The sequence below is a fragment of the Pleurodeles waltl genome, chromosome 2_1, assembly GCF_031143425.1.
Source record: "Pleurodeles waltl isolate 20211129_DDA chromosome 2_1, aPleWal1.hap1.20221129, whole genome shotgun sequence".
In the NCBI taxonomy this organism is placed as follows: domain Eukaryota; kingdom Metazoa; phylum Chordata; class Amphibia; order Caudata; family Salamandridae; genus Pleurodeles; species Pleurodeles waltl.
The window spans coordinates 349,488,227-349,507,412 of record NC_090438.1 but is presented as its reverse complement, the minus strand read 5'-3'; positions in this window follow the sequence as shown (position 1 = coordinate 349,507,412).

The window sequence follows — 19,186 nt, the reverse complement described above, 5'->3', positions numbered from 1 at the left end:
GCTGTTGAAAAAACTTGAATCATTTCTAAAGCAGGAGATTATTGAACGCTCCACTGGTCCCATAGTAGTCTTGCCTGGAAAGAACTATGAAGGAGCTGTGTGCATATGCGTTGGCATGCACCAAGTGAACAAAGCAACTGAACGAGAGAGACATCCTAGGCCCCACATTGCAGACATGTTTACACAATGAAATGGTGCAAAGATCTATTAGCAACTTGATTTATATAAAGGTTATCATTAGTTAGAACTAGAAGAAAACTGCTGATATATTACAACTTTTGCTACACATGTTGGCTTGGTTAGATACAAGAGACATAAGGCCTCATTACGAGTTTGGCAGTTCGTGGACTGCCATGGTAGCGGTGGCGGTCTGACCGACGCAACTTTGGTGGTTGGCCCACCAGATTATGAGTTTGGCGGTTGGATAGCCAGGAGGCAGACCGCGGTAACCAATGCTAGAGATCCCAGCATTGTGTCCACCATGGCCATTGCGACCTGCAGGACCGCCAAGCTTTCTATGGTGTTCCCACCTCCATGGAAAGCTTGGCAGTCAGGCAGGTAAGGGGCCCAAATGGGAGGAGGGGCTCCAGGGGCTACAGCCCGATGGTAGGTCAGAGGGGGCCCACTATGGCCCCCTCAAATATTTAGGGTTCGGGGGCTCAATGTGTCTCGCACACGACGTGGTGCATGGGCACAGTCCACCCATCGTGCTGCCAGGTAGAGATGCATGGCCGGCAGTAGCTCCATTACACAGCACCGTGCCTCCTCCCGCCAGTCACAACAGCCCCATGGGGAACTCGTAATCAGGTGGTCATGAAATTGTCGGCCTGGCGCCATTCAAAAGACCACCACCATGGCGGTCCGACCACTAAACTCGTAATGAGCCCCTCAGATTTGGTGTGCCATCGCCTACAGAGCCAGTTTTAAAGACATCATACGGCGCATTATACAACCGGTTGTGAATACATTTAATTTAACTATAGCAATGACATTGGTTTTTGGACCTACACAGAAAGAGCAAAATAGGGCCCTCACACAAGTATGCCAATTACTCAGTGATGCAGCTTAGACTTTAAATGCCGACAATTGTGAGTTCAATAAAACAAAACAGAAATTCTTTGGGCTGATATTTTCTGAAGGGGCATGACACCTGATCATGCAAAAGCACAACCTTTAGCAAATGCTAAACCCTCACAAGACATTTCAATGGTACATTCTTTTCTTGGAATAGCCAGCTACTCTTCATAATATATAAAGGACTTTGCCACTGTCAGTGCTCCACTATAAGAGCTAACCAAAGAAAATGTTTCATTTAAATGGTCAAGAGAAAGTGAAAAGAGTTTCAAGAGAATCAAACATGCCATAGAAATTGCTAAAGAAATGACTACATCAATCCAAATCTCCATACTGAGATTGTAGTTGACGCAAGCGCTGTTGGGCTAGGCACCATACTTGCACAGCATAGTGGATTCCCGAATACAAGAAGGCATATTGTGGCCTATGCTAGTCAAGATTTAACTCAAACAGAATGTGCTGACTCAGCCTGAAAAGAAAAGTTTGGCTGTAGCATGGGCTTGTGAACATTTCCATGTATTCCCGTATGGAATGTCTTTTATGCTGGTGACTAATCATCAAGCCTTGCTAACTATCTTTGGCAATCCAAAGGCCAAGATGCCTCCACGCATTAAACGATGGGGACTATGACTGCAGGAGTACGATTATACAATTGTGCACTGACCAGAAAAGAATGAAAATCCTGCTAACTACTTTTCAAGAGTGCCCATTCAAGGTCATGGCACTCCTTTCAAAATGGCTGAGGCCTACATCAATTTTACTGTCAAGTCAAGTACACCAGCTCCTGTATCGTTAGCCCAGATCATCACTACTACAAGCCATAATAGTGACATGTTAAAGTGAAAAGACATAATTACACATCAGTCATGGAACAAACATGATCAAACTCTAAGTAATGATGGCGAATTTCAAAAATACAAAAATGTCGAGGATGAATTATCCATAACTCAGGAAGGAGTAATTCTGCGAAGGTCAAGGATCTTGATTGCAGAGAGTCTACCACAAAAATTGATAGAAGTGGTGCACAAAGGACATTGTGGTATTTTGCGACAAAGAGAGCTCTTCCAGACAGAGTTTGGTTTCAATACCTACATGAAAGGGTTTGAAAGGAGCTCAAAGTCTGTCACATATGCAATTGCCTGTCAAGCAAAGTCACCCAACATAAGCTAAATATGTTGGAACACCCCAAACATGCCTGTGAGAAAGTAGTTATTGGTTTCTTTGGTCCACTTGACAATGGACATCATTTAATGGTGATAATAGATGAATATTCATACACATGAACGAGTAATCGAATAACTTAATGGCATATTCATAATATGGGATGTACCAGCCTTTGTGAAGTCAGACAATGGTCCACCCTTTAATAACAAATACTTTAGGGAATTTCTAGAGCATCTGAATGTGAAACATCAAAAGCTCACACCGTTGTGGCCACAGGCCAATGGACTTGTTGAGTGTTTTATGGGTACTCTAAAGAAACATTGCAGTGTGCAAATCTTGAGTAGCTCAGTTTAAAAACAGTGCTGAACTCTACAAGCTTATTGTTCGATAGCCAACTCAAACACCGGTGAAAGTTCTGTTTGGGAGAGCAATGGCAACCAAGATACCCCAATGAACCACAAAAAGAAGTACTAATGAAAACTTGATTCATACGAGGGACTTGGTTCACAAACAGAAACAGAGAATGAAAATGTATGAAGACAAGACACAACATGTGGAAGACCTCTTATTCCAAAAGGGAGATGTGGTGATCAGTCAACAGTAAGGGAAATGAAAATCTGATGCTTGAACCTTTTCAAGTAGTGTCTACCAAAGTACACATGGTGACTGCCTGAAGACCAGCGAAGTCCCTTAGCAGAGACTCTTCTCACTTTAGGCCTGTGTTTCATCAGTCTTCAGCTCAAGATGGTGAAAGAAAGACTGATCGTGAAAACTCAGTGACTGTTGCTGATTCCTTACCATCATTGTCAATTTCTGACATTAAAGAAAGTTGTTACATTTGTATTTTCTGTTCTATATGTGCAAGGGAAGCTGTTACACCTGATGACCATGTAGTATCTGTTCAGTGTGTGAACAAAGTGTGTGATGCTGATTCTCCTGTGGTAACTGTTCACTGTGCATGCAAGGGAACCTGTACTTCTGATACCAATATGGTACATGGTATATGTGTGGGGAAGCTTGCATCCCATTCGCCCTTCTGTTACTTGGTCTGTGTGTGAGCGAGGACTAAATTTCAGGAGAGGCTCCTATTTAGGGACATTTGGGACATGCCCTACCACTCATTTCTCTGCCCGCCTGTGTTCAGTAAAGTCAGTAAACACTGTAGTGGCTCATTGCAATGTTTTCCTGACAACCAATGGGCATCTGTCATCCCTTAGTTCCACTCCTACTGAAATTTAACTGGGCCCAGAGTGAGAGAAAACAAAGCATGTCTGGGGCTGTAGTTTGAAAAGCCCATAAAATCCCCACACAAGTGCTGAATGCGCTTCCAGGGCCATGTCCCTAATTTCAAATTCTGTTTCAGGCATAGGGCTGCACAACCCGGTCTAATTCAGGCAGGTGAGGACATGGCAAAGGTGGAGACAGAGCTCAGCCTCTGACTCCACCTTTGCCTAACTAACTTGTCACAGGCTAGGGTGGTGTCAATAAATTCATTGACCTTACCCCAGCCTGTGACAATTTGGCAAAGGGGAGTTGGAGGAAGAGTCTCAGAAACCACCCTCCTTGTCAGAAGATAGCCTACTAGGAGAAAACCAGCAGGTAGATGATACTAAATACACCACACCTGGAGTACCAGCTTTGCTCCTCTCCTCTTAGAGCCATTCCTGTGTCTGCAGTCTGCTCTCCATGCAGGTGCTCAGGAGACAGATAGCTGCAAGGCTGGGGGCACAGTTCCTTTGCTTCTCTTACCTAGTGTTTTGGAGGACAGAGTCTTAAGCAACACTGCGGAGCTGAGATGGAATCGCTGAGGTATGCCGTGGGCAAAGGAAAGGTGGGCTAGAAGCAGGGGCTAAGAATTGGACGAATGAGCATGTTTGAGTGAGCATGTGTAAGTGTATATGTGCATATGTGAGTGAGCTTGTTATTGAATATCCATGCATGCGAATTAGCTTGTGACTGGTTATGTGCGACTCTCCTCCTAAATGTAAGCCTACAAGCTATCTTACCAGGGTTGTGCTTTCTATATCTGCATCAAATCACTACTCCCCTCGACCTTTGTGAGGCACACTGATAACCTCTTTAAAAAGGAGCAATATCTGCACCAATTGCATGGAGTGTGGTGTACAACATGCATAGATATGAAAGACTGTCCTCTGCATGCTGCATATGCATGGCAAGTGCTGCACAAATACATTTGTACAAGAATGTCAGACTGGCCTACAGGGGAAATATTTAATGTGCGTGCACTGTGCCAAGCACCGGTGTTGTGGGCAGCATTTGAATTCAAAATCACATTGTAAATTGTATTAGTATAGCTCTTACTACCCCTGAAAAGGCATTGGAGCTTCTCCAGAACCCACGATTAGACATTAATAGTTAGCAGATTAGTACATTTGTGCTCTTGATTTCTTGTGTATTTAGTGGAGTTTATAATAGGGATAGAATGATGGTAATAGATTTGAAAGATGAAGTAATATGTTTTTTTGTAAGTAGTGGTCATTTGTGCCTGTTAGTTGGGTGACATGGCGAAAAAATGAGGGGGAAGGTAGGGAAAGATGTTTGAGAGTACTTAGTACAGCGAGATTTGGGATGAGTCCAACAGAGGAGGGATGGGACAAAGATTAAAAGAAGTTTGTTTTTGTTTATAACAGAACTGAAATTAACGTATAAATCTATACATATGTGCACATGGCACTTGGAACAGTTTTAGTGGCTTAACTAAATCTATATCAATACCTACATGTACATAGAAGCAGAAATAATTAAATGGTCAGATGTGCACATTTATCTTGTGATGAAATATGCACTTTATTTTGTTTCAAATAACTGTAATTAACTTATAAATACATGTAGGCACATGACACACATTAAAGGTTTAGTAGCAGGTGTAAACCCCTTTTTATGCCCCTTTATGTACAAAGAAGCAGCAATTCTGACATGGTATGATATACACAAATGCCTTTCTCGCTAAAAGTAATGTGTAAGCTTATCAAAGAAAGCATAATTCAATGTACAACAAGACATTTATTATAACAGTCTTATCTCCATACATGAGAAGCATAGTTTGTCATGTCTGACTATACAATTGTGTTGTGAGTATAATCATGTTGTAGGGGACATCTAGCTCTTCACTAATCTTCTAAAGCTGAGATGGCTGCCAGTGGACCTTATGTTTGTGGGTAGTAAATTTGATAGATTGGCTGCTTGAACAGAGGAAGATGTTCCACCCATGTTTTTTTCTTGAATATAGGAATTTCCAGGTGGGGAGACATTCTTGATCAGTGGTTCCTTTGATGTATGTATTTATTGATTTTCTTCCTGATAGAGAGTGATCCTTTGCCATGTATTGCTTTGTGTGTGATACAAAGCAGCTTGAAAATGGGTAATCTAACAACTGGTAACCAGTGTAGAGCCCTAAAGGCAGGGAGATGAGGGATTGTGGCTCTACATGTAGGAGTAGTCTTGCAACAGCATTTTGAAATCCTTTGCAATCGTCTCTTAGTTGACAAAGGTGAGCATGTATACATACCATTGGCTTAAGCCAGTTTTGATCCAACAAGAAAGATGGTAGTTTGAACTTTGTGGGGGAATGCGAAGTGCAGGAAGATGTGTTGAAGTGTTTTCATTGTGAGAACGCTTGATTTGGCTGCCTAATTCACTTGTGCATTCATTGACAGCTTGGAGGTCTATGGTAATTCCCACATTTCTTACCTCATCAGATATTTTTGTTGTGGTCTTAGATTATAAGGCCAAGCGCAGAGAGGGTCAAAGATTTTCCAGTAACCACAGGTGAGTCTTTTGGTTTAGAAGGCATTTATTATGAGGTGGCTTTAGTCATCCATTGGTCAACGGTCAGGAGGCAACTGAAGATTGTTTATGTTCCAGTGTCCTTTGGGCTTTCCAATTTCATGCCTATCTGTGAGCCATCTGCGTAGTTATAGTAGGTGAATTCAAAACCATTGATCAGATTTAGGAATAATTTCATATAGATGTTGAAAAGCATGAGTGAGATGATTGAGCCTGGAGGGACACCTGCTTTAAATCTGTATGGTTTAGAAGAGAATGGAGGAGCATGTGCAATATTTGTTCTATTGCGTAGGTATGATGTGATCCAAGTGAGATCCGTGCCCTCAATTCCAGCTTCCTCAATTTTTGGATAGTGTGTCATGATTCACTGTATCAAGGACTGCTGAAACTTCCAAGAGAAGAAGCTCAACAACCCCTTCTGGTCCACTGTGCATTTAAGGTCGTCCCAATTAGAGATTAGGGCTGATTCAGTGCCTCTTAAATGACAGAATCATATTTGGAAGTCGAACAGCATGGCATTAGATGTTGCTTATGGGTGGGGGTTGGTGATGGAGCATGAGAGTCAATTTGTATGGCTCTGAATTGAGTAATGGGTGATAGACATGAGTGTTGTTGTGTGTTTGTGGAGTGACTTGGCTTATTCGTTGCATGGAGAGTGAGCTACAGATGGGTTTTAATGTGTATTATGTATTCAGAGAATAGTGGATGTATGTTGGGGTTGTGAGAAATGTTCAAATGTGCAAGATTTTGCTCAGATAAATTTTGTATATGTGTTTGTTGGCTAGTATTATCTGGTATCTTGGTAGTGACTTGAGGTGTAGGATATGAGTGTGAAGGACTGATGGTTTGTGTATATTGAAGGAGAAGAGGTGCCATTGTGTGTGAAAGTAGGGTCTCTATGTAGTATGAGAGTGGGAAAATATTTGTTTTGACAGATGGTTGTTGGCTGAGTAGGGGGATGATTATACCTTTCTGGAGGAGGGGATTGTTGAAAGAGTGGTCATTGGTTGTGTGTGAGGATAAGTTGAAAAGTGGTATGATAGAGGGTTGAAGAAAGGGTTCAGAGGGGTGGCAAGGACAATGTTTTGTTTGGGAAGAGTGGAGTTTTTGATATTAAATGTTTGAGTTTTGCGTTTTATTGATATGTATGCAAGATGTGTATTTGGTTGTGTTGTAGTGCAGAATAGTGGTTTGCGTAGGAATTTGTAGGTGTAGGGGTAGAAAGGTATGTATTAGTGTGCTATACAGCTGAGTAGAATTTGGTGGGTGGAGAGTGGGTTCACCTTGTTCATTGGTAAAGAGTGGCGTGTGTTTGTTGGGAGCTTAAATGTAATGCTGTGTTTATGTCTGTTTCCTGGAATGTGGTTGTAGATTGTGAAATAGGGAACATCGCTGGCCCTCGGCTCTAACCAGCCCAAATAGTCCAAAACAGGCAATGCCTTTGTTCTTTCTGTCCTTAGCAGAAACACCTGGGCTGAGATGCCCTGGGGTCTTTGTAAAGGCTGCTGTGGAGGTCATCTGACCTGTTCTCAGCCTCTTAGGCTCAGAGACAGGATTGGTCAAGTTGTTGCAAAGCCACCAGAGAATGAGTGCACCCAGAGTGGGGTGTGGTCAGCTTTCCAATCTACAAGCTGTGTCTGGGAGAACAGGTAGGAAGAGGGGAAATGGATGGGAGTGGACAAAAAAATGTGTCTTGTAATAGTAAAATAAGGTTATTGGCGGCAGGATTGCACAAAAATCATAAACTAACAATTAACACAAGCATAGTTTGTTCCAGAAATGAATGCTGCTATATAGTTCGAAAAATTAACTTTGATGATAGTGCACAACATTTGGCCTGATAAGCACAAAGCACATAGTCAGCACATGGCCATGAGTTGAAAAAGCAATACAGCACACAAAGTGAGGGGGACAGACAAGGGAAGCACAGCAAAAAATGGGAGCAGAGCCAGTGAATGGAGTACATATTTGGGAAGGAGGGCAGTTTGAGATCACACAGTGGAAAAGTGTTGAGGGAGAGAAAAAGAGAGGGTGCAGAGCAGAGGATAAAGAGAGGGAAACAGAGGCTGTAAAAGGAGAAAGCACATCAAAGAAGGGAAGCAGAGCCAGTAAATCAAGTATATCGTAGGGAGAAGGGAGACAGTCAAGATGATACAGAGGAAGAGTGCAGAGGGGGAGAGAAGAGAAAAATGGGGTGCAGAACAGAAAATAGGGTGATGGGATAGAAACAGAGGATGTAAGGGGGAAAGAAAGGGGCTTTTACAGAGTTCTACACCTTTTTCTCACCCAGCACTATTACTATAGAGGACAGGTTTGCACCAGTATAACTGACTGCGATTTAAAAGACTGTAACAGACAGCAGAGTACAGGGCCATACTGGTAATTGTCAGGGTACAGCACTCTGAGTAGCTGAGATGAACAGTGCTTATACAGATGTTCTTGGCTTTAAAGAGCGTATGACCTGTCTGGGGTAATTCACTCCCAGTTATCACAGCTTGCTACAGACTGGTCTCTGGAGTGAGTGGAATGAACCTGATACACTATGTCAAACCACAGAACTTGCCAAAGGCCTGCATTCCTCTCCAATAGTCTATTTCTCTATCTTGCCTTGTCTACCTTGCACCCCTGCCCCCAAAACACACACCTCTCTGTGTTATGTTACATGAATTTGTAAATAGCACTATCACCCAGGAGGGTATCCTGGTGCGGCTGCAAGTGTAAGACTAGCCTGGTCTATGTGTGGGTCTCTTTGAAGAGCCAGGTTTCAGTTTCTTGCAGAACTTAAGAACTGAAGAAGCGCCTCTGACGTGTAATGGCAGGCCATTCCAGACTTTAGGAGTGATGTTTGAGAATATCTGACCACTGGTTCTGGTTCTATGTATGCACAGATGTAGGTAGGAATATGGATGAGAGGAGGAGGTGTCTGGTTGGTTTGTGAAATGAGATTAGGCTATTGAGAAAGGCTGGGCCTGTGTTCATGATGTGTGTAAGGAGATTGAACTGGGTTTGTTTGTGTATAGGAAGCCAAAGGAGCTCTTTCATTTGTGTCAATGGAAGTATTTTTAATTATTTTAGCCTGCCCCTTCATCTCCTTTCAGCTTGAGGCTTGTGCACCTCTTTTTGAAGTTTGTTTTAAATTCTGACAAATATGCATTCTCATAGTGCCCGATTCACAAATTGCACTTTGTGGTACTGTGAGAGAGCAGGGCTGATTACAGAGGCCCCCTAACGTTTTGCCCCCATTTTCCACTTTTTGCTTGTGTTTTCCTGACTCTGTTGGTGCCCTGGGTACTGCTAACCAGTCCCAGGGCCTGTGTTCTGGGTAAAATCAGTATGCAAATTAAGCTAATTATAATTGGCTAAGTCAACCTACCTATAAGTCCCTAATATATGGTAGGGCATGGAGGTTTAGGGACCCCAGCATAGTTAGTGCCCCCATAGGTGCACTGTTGAGGTGCCCATTGTCATTCTAAAGGCAGGCCTGCCTTGCTGGCTGCTTTTAAACTAAAGTTACATGCAAATTCGACTTTTGCATTAAAAGTAGTTCCAAAGTCCTAAACTACCTTATTTTTACATATAAGTCACCCCTAAGGTGTGTCACATGTGCCCCTAGGGCTGGGTGCCATGTAACTATAAGCAGGGACCTTATAAAAATAGTTTTATAAGCCCTGGTGAGGTAAAACAGCCAAATTAGTTTTTCTCTCATTGTAGTGAATGGCCTCCATAGGCTAGAATGGGGGGACTTTATTTTAATTTTAAAAGTCCCCTTAAGTAGCAGATACCAGAGGTTTGGTATAAAATGAATTGTTATAATAAATCCCACAACCTCCAGTTGTGGGATTTAATATAACTTGTTCAGGCAAAGAGTTTTAAACTTTACCTGAAATGTTGCCAACTTCAGCCCTGCAGTATTTTTGCTGTTGTGCTCTGATTGGCCAGCCTCTGGCAGCCTGGTCAGGCTGCCTTGATGAAGTGTGAAGTGGCCTGGCTCCACACAAAGAGATGTGCCTGGGGGAGGAGATCTCCCCTCAGCAGATGGTGAAGCAGGAAGGGGGGGCTGCCAAACTGGTCTTCAAAGGCAGAGAAGGACATTTGGAGCAACCCAGCAACACCCTCACATCCTGCCAACCCAGACAATTAGGTGCCCCCTTGCTTAGATTAGGAGAGGGCAGGAGAGGGGTGTGTTTAGGATTTTTAGCCACACCAGTGGGTGGGCTCAGCCAGATGTAACCTCCAAAAATCACTTTCATCCATGATGGATTTTTTAGGATTGTTGCTCCCTGGGATTGATTTTTGCCACACTGCCAAGGAAGTGGTCATCACAGGGGGAAGGACCCTGCACCTGATTGGAGAACCAGGACCCCCTTGTTTTTCACCCTGGAGCAGGGATAAAACTGGCAGACCTGCACGCACACCTCAGATCCCTATTTGATTCCAACAAGGAAGAACTACAGGAGAAGAAGGACTGCCCTGCTTGACCCCCGACCTGCACCTGGACACTGCACTCAGGAGGACTGCACCAGCTACACACTTGGGCTTCACCACTAAAAGGACTTTACCTGTCTTCTACTGCTTCAAGAAGGGACTCCCTGTTTGCTACAGGTACAAAGGAGCTGCCCAGAGTCCCCTGCATCAAGTCCTGCAAGCAGAGACCAGCTGACCTGCGTCCAGTGGCCATTTGAGGATTCTGACCAGGTGCATTCTGGGAATTATAGTGCCAACTCCCAAGGAGCAACTCAGAGCTTCTGGAACCTTGGATCAAGTTGTGGACACTTCAAGGACACAAAAAGGACCTCTGGAAGAAGATCCAGAAGTTTGGAGACGTTTGGAGCAACTCCATAAGTTGAAGAGGTGCATTGTGGGAGTTTAAGTCCCAGACCCCAAGAGGCACCCCATTGCCTCTGAACCCTTGTCTGGTGCTGTGGACCACTTTCCTGAATCTAACACTTCTGAACGTAAGTGTGACAGTGTTACATTGTGGGTGAAGTGTTGTAGGATCCGGTTGGACCGTTTGACGCGAAACATGTCGACCCTCAACTAGAGTCCCTAGATTATTGGAGTCTTCTAGTAGTTTTTTTGTTAAAAGTATTTGAGCATTATCACTCATTATTTTTACTTTCATCTGGTTTTTAATCTTGGTCTCCACCTCACCTATACTGATTAAATTTATGATGTTGTTTTGAGGTGGATAATCAATTTTACTTCTGTATAACTCTCTCCGGTTTGTGTTGGATCCTATAATAAGGTCCTCATCCACCTAACCTGGATCCACTTGCCACTTAGGGATCTACATGGTTAAGAGCTCGCTTTGGGGAGCCCATCAGGCATTGCAGCACCAGCCTGGTGAAGAGCGTTCCCGATGATTAAGCTAGTCATCCAATGAGATGCTTGAGGGTTCTGACCCTCAACTAGAGTCCCTAGATTATTGGAGTCTTCTAGTAGTTTTTTTGTTGAAAGTATTTGAGCATTATCACTCATTATTTTTACTTTCATCTGGTTTTAATCTTGGTCTCCACCTCACCTATACTGATTAAATTTATGATGTTGTTTTGAGGTGGATAACCAATTGTACTTCTGTATAACTCTCTCCGGTTTGTGTTGGATCTTATAATAAGGTCCTCATCCACCTAACCTGGATCCACTTGCCACTTAGGGATCTACATGGTTAAGAGCTCGCTTTGGGGAGCCCATCAGGCATTGCAGCACCAGCCTGGTGAAGAGCGTTCCTGATGATTAAGCTAGTCATCCAATGAGATGCTTGAGGGTTCTGCGCTCTAGCCACTCCTTGTCCTCTGGTTGGCTATTTTTGGAACAGTGTACACTTTATACTATTACCACTTTGGGAGACCGTACACTGGACCAGCAATCTCCCGGTCCCTCCCCCCCTTTTTGGATTTTGTTACCTTGTGGGTGGTCTGAACTCTGGACTTTGTTCCTTTCCAGTGTGACCTTTTTTTAACCATTTGAGCGCTGGTTGCTTCTATGCGCTAGAAAGCAATACGTCTATAAAAATTCATATCTCCGGTTTCTCCGGTTACCCTTATCCGATTTTATTTGTTTTTGTGTCATTTTAAAGATAAAAATCAAATCTATTTTTATAAATTGGTTTTGGATTTTTAAACTGTTTCCTGTGTTTTGTTTAATTACTGTTTTGTGATATTTGAATGCTTTACACTCTGGCCCTCATTCTGACCCTGGCGGTCGGCGGAGAGGCGGCGGTCGGACCGCGAACAGACCGGCGGTATTAAAAATGGCATTCTGACCCTGGCGGGAACCGCCAACACAGCCCGCCAACTTAACACTCCGACCGCCACAGCGGTACAAACAAACAGCGCGGCGGTTCCCGCCAACAGCCCGGCGGCAGACAAAGTACCGCCCACCCTATTACGACCCACCAATCTGCCACCTTTTCCGGGGCGGGAGCACCGCCGATAAGAACACGGCGGAAACAGACTACGAACGGGAAAACGCTCACCTCTACGCACTCCACGGGAGATTCCGGCAGTATGGAGCCAGAGTTGCAGGTCATCCCCGCACTCCTATTCCTCCTCATATACCAGGAGCACGCCCGGCGGCGCGGAAGACATCGGTGAGTACTGCACCTACGACACAGGGGAGGGAAAAGATTACCGGCACACACCCACCCACCCACACCCACTACAACACACACATCAATGCATTCCCACAGATCACTGTCACAACCCACAAACCACCCCCCTCCGAAATAATGCAAAGACCAAAAGAAGAGATCAGAAACGGGCAGATATATTGAAATAAACTATGTACAAAATATATACAGCTACTAAATGTAGTCCAACCACTGTCCGTGGATCACAGGGGTCCTGTGCAAAGGGGCAAGGCCCAGTCCCACGACAAGAACTCCACGGAGAGAACACTGCAGGGGCATCAGAAAGAAAATAGGACAGGCACCTCAGGGGGAAGGGAAGGGGGGGCACCTCAGCCACTTGAGTACACGACGCCAGATCCACGAGGGGACTCCATGACCACTGGGCCATCCTGGGGAGAGCAAAGCCACAGTCCATACAGTCCATACAGTGGGTGGCCTGCCCACTGGGCCATCCTGTGGAGAGCAAAGCCACAGTCCAAACAGTCCATACAGTGGGTGGCCTGCCCACTGGGCCATCCTGGGGAGAGCAAAGCCACAGTCCATACAGTCCATACAGTGGGTGGCCTGCCCACTGGGCCATCCTGGGGAGAGCAAAGCCACAGTCCAAACAGTCCATACAGTGGGTGGCCTGCCCACTGGGCCATCCTGGGGAGAGCAAAGCCACAGTCCATACAGTCCATACAGTGGGTGGCCTGCCCACTGGGCCATCCTGGGGAGAGCAAAGCCACAGTCCAAACAGTCCATACAGTGGGTGGCCTGCCCACTGGGCCATCCTGGGGAGAGCAAAGCCACAGTCCATACAGTCCATACAGTGGGTGGCCTGCCCACTGGGCCATCCTGGGGAGAGCAAAGCCACAGTCCATACAGTCCATACAGTGGGTGGCCTGCCCACTGGGCCATCCTGGGGAGAGCAAAGCCACAGTCCAAACAGTCCATACAGTGGGTGGCCTGCCCACTGGGCCATCCTGGGGAGAGCAAAGCCACAGTCCATACAGTCCATACAGTGGGTGGCCTGCCCACTGGGCCATCCTGGGGAGAGCAAAGCCACAGTCCAAACAGTCCATACAGTGGGTGGCCTGCCCACTGGGCCATCCTGGGGAGAGCAAAGCCACAGTCCAAACAGTCCATACAGTGGGTGGCCTGCCCACTGGGCCATCCTGGGGAGAGCAAAGCCACAGTCCAAACAGTCCATAACAGACCCCACTGCCACTGGAGGAGGCAAGTTGGCCAGAGGACATCCTGCAGCCCTGCGCAAGATAGATCCTGCCCTGCCACGTCTGCCAAAGGGCCAGCGGTTCTTGCCTTGAAGGGCCCAGTCCAGCGGTTCTTGAGACGGCGGGGCCCAGTTCAGCGGTTCTTGCCTTGAAGGGCCCAGTTCAGCGGTTCTTGCCTTGAAGGGCCCAGGTCAGCGGTTCTTGAGACGGCGGGGCCCAGTTCAGCGGTTCTTGCCTTGAAGGGCCCAGTTCAGCGGTTCTTGAGACGGCGGGCCCAGTTCAGCGGTTCTTGCCTTGAAGGGCCCAGTCCAGCGGTTCTTGAGACGGCGGGGCCCAGTTCAGCGGTTCTTGCCTTGAAGGGCCCAGTTCAGCGGTTCTTGCCTTGAAGGGCCCAGGTCAGCGGTTCTTGCCTTGAAGGGCCCAGTTCAGCGGTTCTTGCCTTGAAGGGCCCAGGTCAGCGGTTCTTGCCTTGAAGGGCCCAGGTCAGCGGTTCTTGAGACGGCGGGGCCCAGTTCAGCGGTTCTTGCCTTGAAGGGCCCAGTTCAGCGGTTCTTGAGACGGCGGGGCCCAGTTCAGCGGTTCTTGCCTTGAAGGGCCCAGTTCAGCGGTTCTTGCCTTGAAGGGCCCAGGTCAGCGGTTCTTGAGACGGCGGGGCCCAGTTCAGCGGTTCTTGAGACGGCGGGGCCCAGTTCAGCGGTTCTTGCCTTGAAGGGCCCAGTCCAGCGGTTCTTGAGACGGCGGGGCCCAGTTCAGCGGTTCTTGCCTTGAAGGGCCCAGTTCAGCGGTTCTTGCCTTGAAGGGCCCAGGTCAGCGGTTCTTGCCTTGAAGGGCCCAGTTCAGCGGTTCTTGCCTTGAAGGGCCCAGGTCAGCGGTTCTTGCCTTGAAGGGCCCAGGTCAGCGGTTCTTGAGACGGCGGGGCCCAGTTCAGCGGTTCTTGCCTTGAAGGGCCCAGTTCAGCGGTTCTTGAGACGGCGGGGCCCAGTTCAGCGGTTCTTGCCTTGAAGGGCCCAGTTCAGCGGTTCTTGCCTTGAAGGGCCCAGGTCAGCGGTTCTTGCCTTGAAGGGCCCAGTTCAGCGGTTCTTGCCTTGAAGGGCCCAGGTCAGCGGTTCTTGCCTTGAAGGGCCCAGGTCAGCGGTTCTTGAGACGGCGGGGCCCAGTTCAGCGGTTCTTGCCTTGAAGGGCCCAGTTCAGCGGTTCTTGAGACGGCGGGGCCCAGTTCAGCGGTTCTTGCCTTGAAGGGCCCAGTTCAGCGGTTCTTGCCTTGAAGGGCCCAGGTCAGCGGTTCTTGAGACGGCGGGGCCCAGTTCAGCGGTTCTTGCCTTGAAGGGCCCAGTTCAGCGGTTCTTGAGACGGCGGGGCCCAGTTCAGCGGTTCTTGCCTTGAAGGGCCCAGTTCAGCGGTTCCTGAGACGGCGGGGCCCAGTTCAGCGGTTCTTGCCTTGAAGGGCCCAGTTCAGCGGTTCTTGCCTTGAAGGGCCCAGGTCAGCGGTTCTTGAGACGGCGGGGCCCAGTTCAGCGGTTCTTGCCTTGAAGGGCCCAGTTCAGCGGTTCTTGAGACGGCGGGGCCCAGTTCAGCGGTTCTTGCCTTGAAGGGCCCAGTTCAGCGGTTCTTGCCTTGAAGGGCCCAGGTCAGCGGTTCTTGCCTTGAAGGGCCCAGGTCAGCGGTTCTTGAGACGGCGGGGCCCAGTTCAGCGGTTCTTGCCTTGAAGGGCCCAGGTCAGCGGTTCTTGAGACGGCGGGGCCCAGTTCAGCGGTTCTTGCCTTGAAGGGCCCAGTTCAGCGGTTCTTGCCTTGAAGGGCCCAGGTCAGCGGTTCTTGAGACGGCGGGGCCCAGTTCAGCGGTTCTTGAGACGGCGGACGGTCTATGGCCAACTGCTAATTGCATGGTGGTGCCCTCCTGGGCAGCGGGGATGGTGCTCCTTCACTGCCCACCTGGGCTGTGGGTGGTGGGGCCCTCCTGGCCAGCTGGGCTGGGTCCTCCCTGGGCAGCGGCTATGGGGGTGGTGGGCTCTCCCGGGGCAGCGGCTATGGGGGTTGTGGGCTCCTCCTGGGCAGCAGGCCTGCTGCCTGACCTCTCCAACTTGCTGCCCTTGCCCTCCTTAGTCGTCGGCCTGTGGCCCTTGCCTCCCTTTGGAGCTGTGGCTGGTGACTGTCTCTGGGTGGTGTCCGGGGGGGATGTAGAAGGCGGGCTCCTGCGGCGCCCCTTCCGCCTTCTGCTCCTCTTCCCAGGGGGTGGGCTGGCTGTCCCCTTGCTGCTGGGTGAAGATCCAGACATGCGGGCTGGCGGGCTCCAATACCCCTGCACCCTTGTCAAGGGGGCTGCAGGGCTGGTGGTGGCTGAGGTGCTCTTCTTACCCCGACGAGAAGGAGGGGGGGGCTCAGGGTCAGGAAAGAAGTTAGTAGTGGCGAGGAAGAGCTTCTTGGGACAATGGAGAGTGGTAGGTACAGTGGGAATGGGAGTGGAGGGAGAGGATGTGGTTGTAGGTGAGTCACGTTTGCTGTCTTTGGGTGCAGGTGCAGGAGGGATAGGCTGTCGTGAGGTGGATGGCTGTTGGGTGGGTGGGTGGCTGCGTTTGTGTGGTGTGGAAGAGGGGGTGACAGACACAGTGGGAGAGGACACAGGGGACGTGTAAATGGCAGTGGGGGTGGTGACTGCACGTGTGCGGACTGGAGTGGAGGGTGTGCTGGTGATGGAAACACTGGCTGATGGTGAGGTGTATGGAGGTGTGAGTGTAGACGTCACAGGGAGGGAGGAGGGAGACGAGGAGGTGGGGGTCACAGAGGTGGTAGTGACTGTTGGCATGTCTGCATCGGAATGTTGCGTGTGTGAATGTCTGGGTGATCTGTGGTGCTTATGTTTGGATGAGCTTCTCTTGGGTGTTGAGGTGTGTGCAGGCTGGTCTGATGGTGTGGGTGGGACAGGCAGAGGAACAGGAGACTGGGAGGAGGGAGTTAGTAGAGGCAGGCAGGAGACAGGGACAATGGCTGCCGTCAGTGCTGAGGCCAGAGCCTGGAACGATCGCTGATGGGCAGCCTGACCCGAATGAATGCCCTCCAGGTACGCATTGCTGCGATGAACCTCCCTCTCCACCCCCTGGATGGCATTCAAAAGGGTAGTCTGCCCAACAATGAGCGTTCGGAGGAGGTCAATGACCTCCTCACTGAGGGCAGCGGGGGTAACAGGGGCAGGGCCTGAGGTGCCTGGGGCGAAGGAGATGCCCGGCTTCCTGGCAGAGCGGGCACGGGGCGAACGCGGAGGGGCTGCTGGGAGGGCGGAGATGGTGCGCTGGGTGGCGGCTGTACCTGTAATGGCGGGGGGCACGGATGGTGCCACCCCCGCAAGGGAGCCCCCTTCCGAGGACGTGTCCGTGTCGCTGCAGGCTCCAGTCGTCCCCGTCGTGGAGCTCCCCTCGCCCTCCGTCTCACTGGTCCAGTCTGACTCTGTGGCATGGCCCTCCTGGGCCATGTGAGATGCAGCTCCCTCCTGCCCCGATGCCACTTCTCCTCCGCCTGATGATGCTGATGCACACAAGCACAGAAAGACAAACAAAAAGGGGGGGGGAGAGAGAAATAAAGGGATATTGAGTACATGGATCTCCGGTACAGTTAGCGGACATGACAGACACAGATGCCCCCTGCACTAAGTTGCGCACTTGTGGTCCGCTACGCATTCCGTGGAACATGCCCTACACGCCTAGAGTTGTCAACTGCACCCATGGATGACACGGCCCAGGGATGGCTGTACTGACACACTACTGAGGGTGGTGGCTGGGGACACAGGGGCTTACGGGGGTGCCCAGCCTACAGATATCGCCCTGGCCTAGGGGGACCCACAGCCCTCCTCCCCCACCCAGACACCTCCACTGCACGACAACAGAGTAGATGATGCTTGTACTCACCCCCTTGTGTCTGCTGTGCTGCCCTCACGCGCCCATCCAAATCAGGGTAGGCCACCGCCAGGATCCGGAACATCAGGGGGCTCAGTTGACGGCAGGCACCCCGCCTACGTTGGGAGGCCATCCCCAGCAGAGACTCGGCGGTCTTCTTTGTCCCGCGGCGGATGTCCTCCCACCTCTTGCGGCAGTGGGTGCCCCGTTGATGGTGGACCCCCAGGCCCCGGACTTCCTTGGCGATGGCACGCCAAATCCCAATCTTCTCATGGGCGCGGACCTATGTGACACGTACAGGGAGGGAGAAATACCACGTTCAAGTTACTCAGCATTTTCCTTTCCAGTGGCCCAACGCCCCCCATCCCCGCCAGGCCCCCCGCCAGGCCCAACATGCACCCCATCCCCGCCAGGCCCCCCGCCAGGCCCCCCGCCATGCCCAACATGCCCCCCATCCCCGCCAGGCCCCCCGCCAGGCCCAACATGCCCCCCATCCCCGCCAGGCCCCCCGCCAGGCCCCCCGCCATGCCCAACATGCCCCCCATCCCCGCCAGGCCCCCGCCAGGCCCCCCGCCATGCCCAACATGCCCCCCATCCCCGCCAGGCCCCCCGCCAGGCCCCCCGCCATGCCCAACATGCCCCCCATCCCCGCCAGGCCCCCCGCCAGCCCCAACATGCCCCCCATCCCCGCCAGGCCCCCCGCCATGCCCAACTTGCACCCCATCCCCGCCAGGCCCCCGCCAGGCCCCCCGCCATGCCCAACATGCCCCCCATCCCCGCCAGGCCCCCCGCCATGCCCAACATGCCCCCCATCCCCGCCAGGCCCCCCGCCATGCCCAACATGCCCCCCATCCCCGCCAGGCCCCCCGCCAGGCCCCCCGCCATGCCCAACATGCCCCCCATCCCCGCCAGGCCCCCGCCAGGCCCCCCGCCATGCCCAACATGCCCCCCATCCCCGCCAGGCCCCCCGCCAGGCCCCCCGCCATGCCCAACATGCCCCCCATCCCCGCCAGGCCCCCCGCCAGGCCCCCCGCCATGCCCAACATGCCCCCCATCCCCGCCAGGCCCCCCGCCAGCCCCAACATGCCCCCCATCCCCGCCAGGCCCCCCGCCATGCCCAACTTGCACCCCATCCCCGCCAGGCCCCCGCCAGGCCCCCCCGCCATGCCCAACATGCCCCCCATCCCCGCCAGGCCCCCCGCCAGGCCCCCCGCCATGCCCAACATGCCCCCCATCCCCGCCAGGCCCCCCGCCATGCCCAACATGCCCCCCATCCCCGCCAGGCCCCCCGCCAGGCCCCCCGCCATGCCCAACATGCCCCCCATCCCCGCCAGGCCCCCGCCAGGCCCCCCGCCATGCCCAACATGCCCCCCATCCCCGCCAGGCCCCCCGCCAGGCCCCCCGCCATGCCCA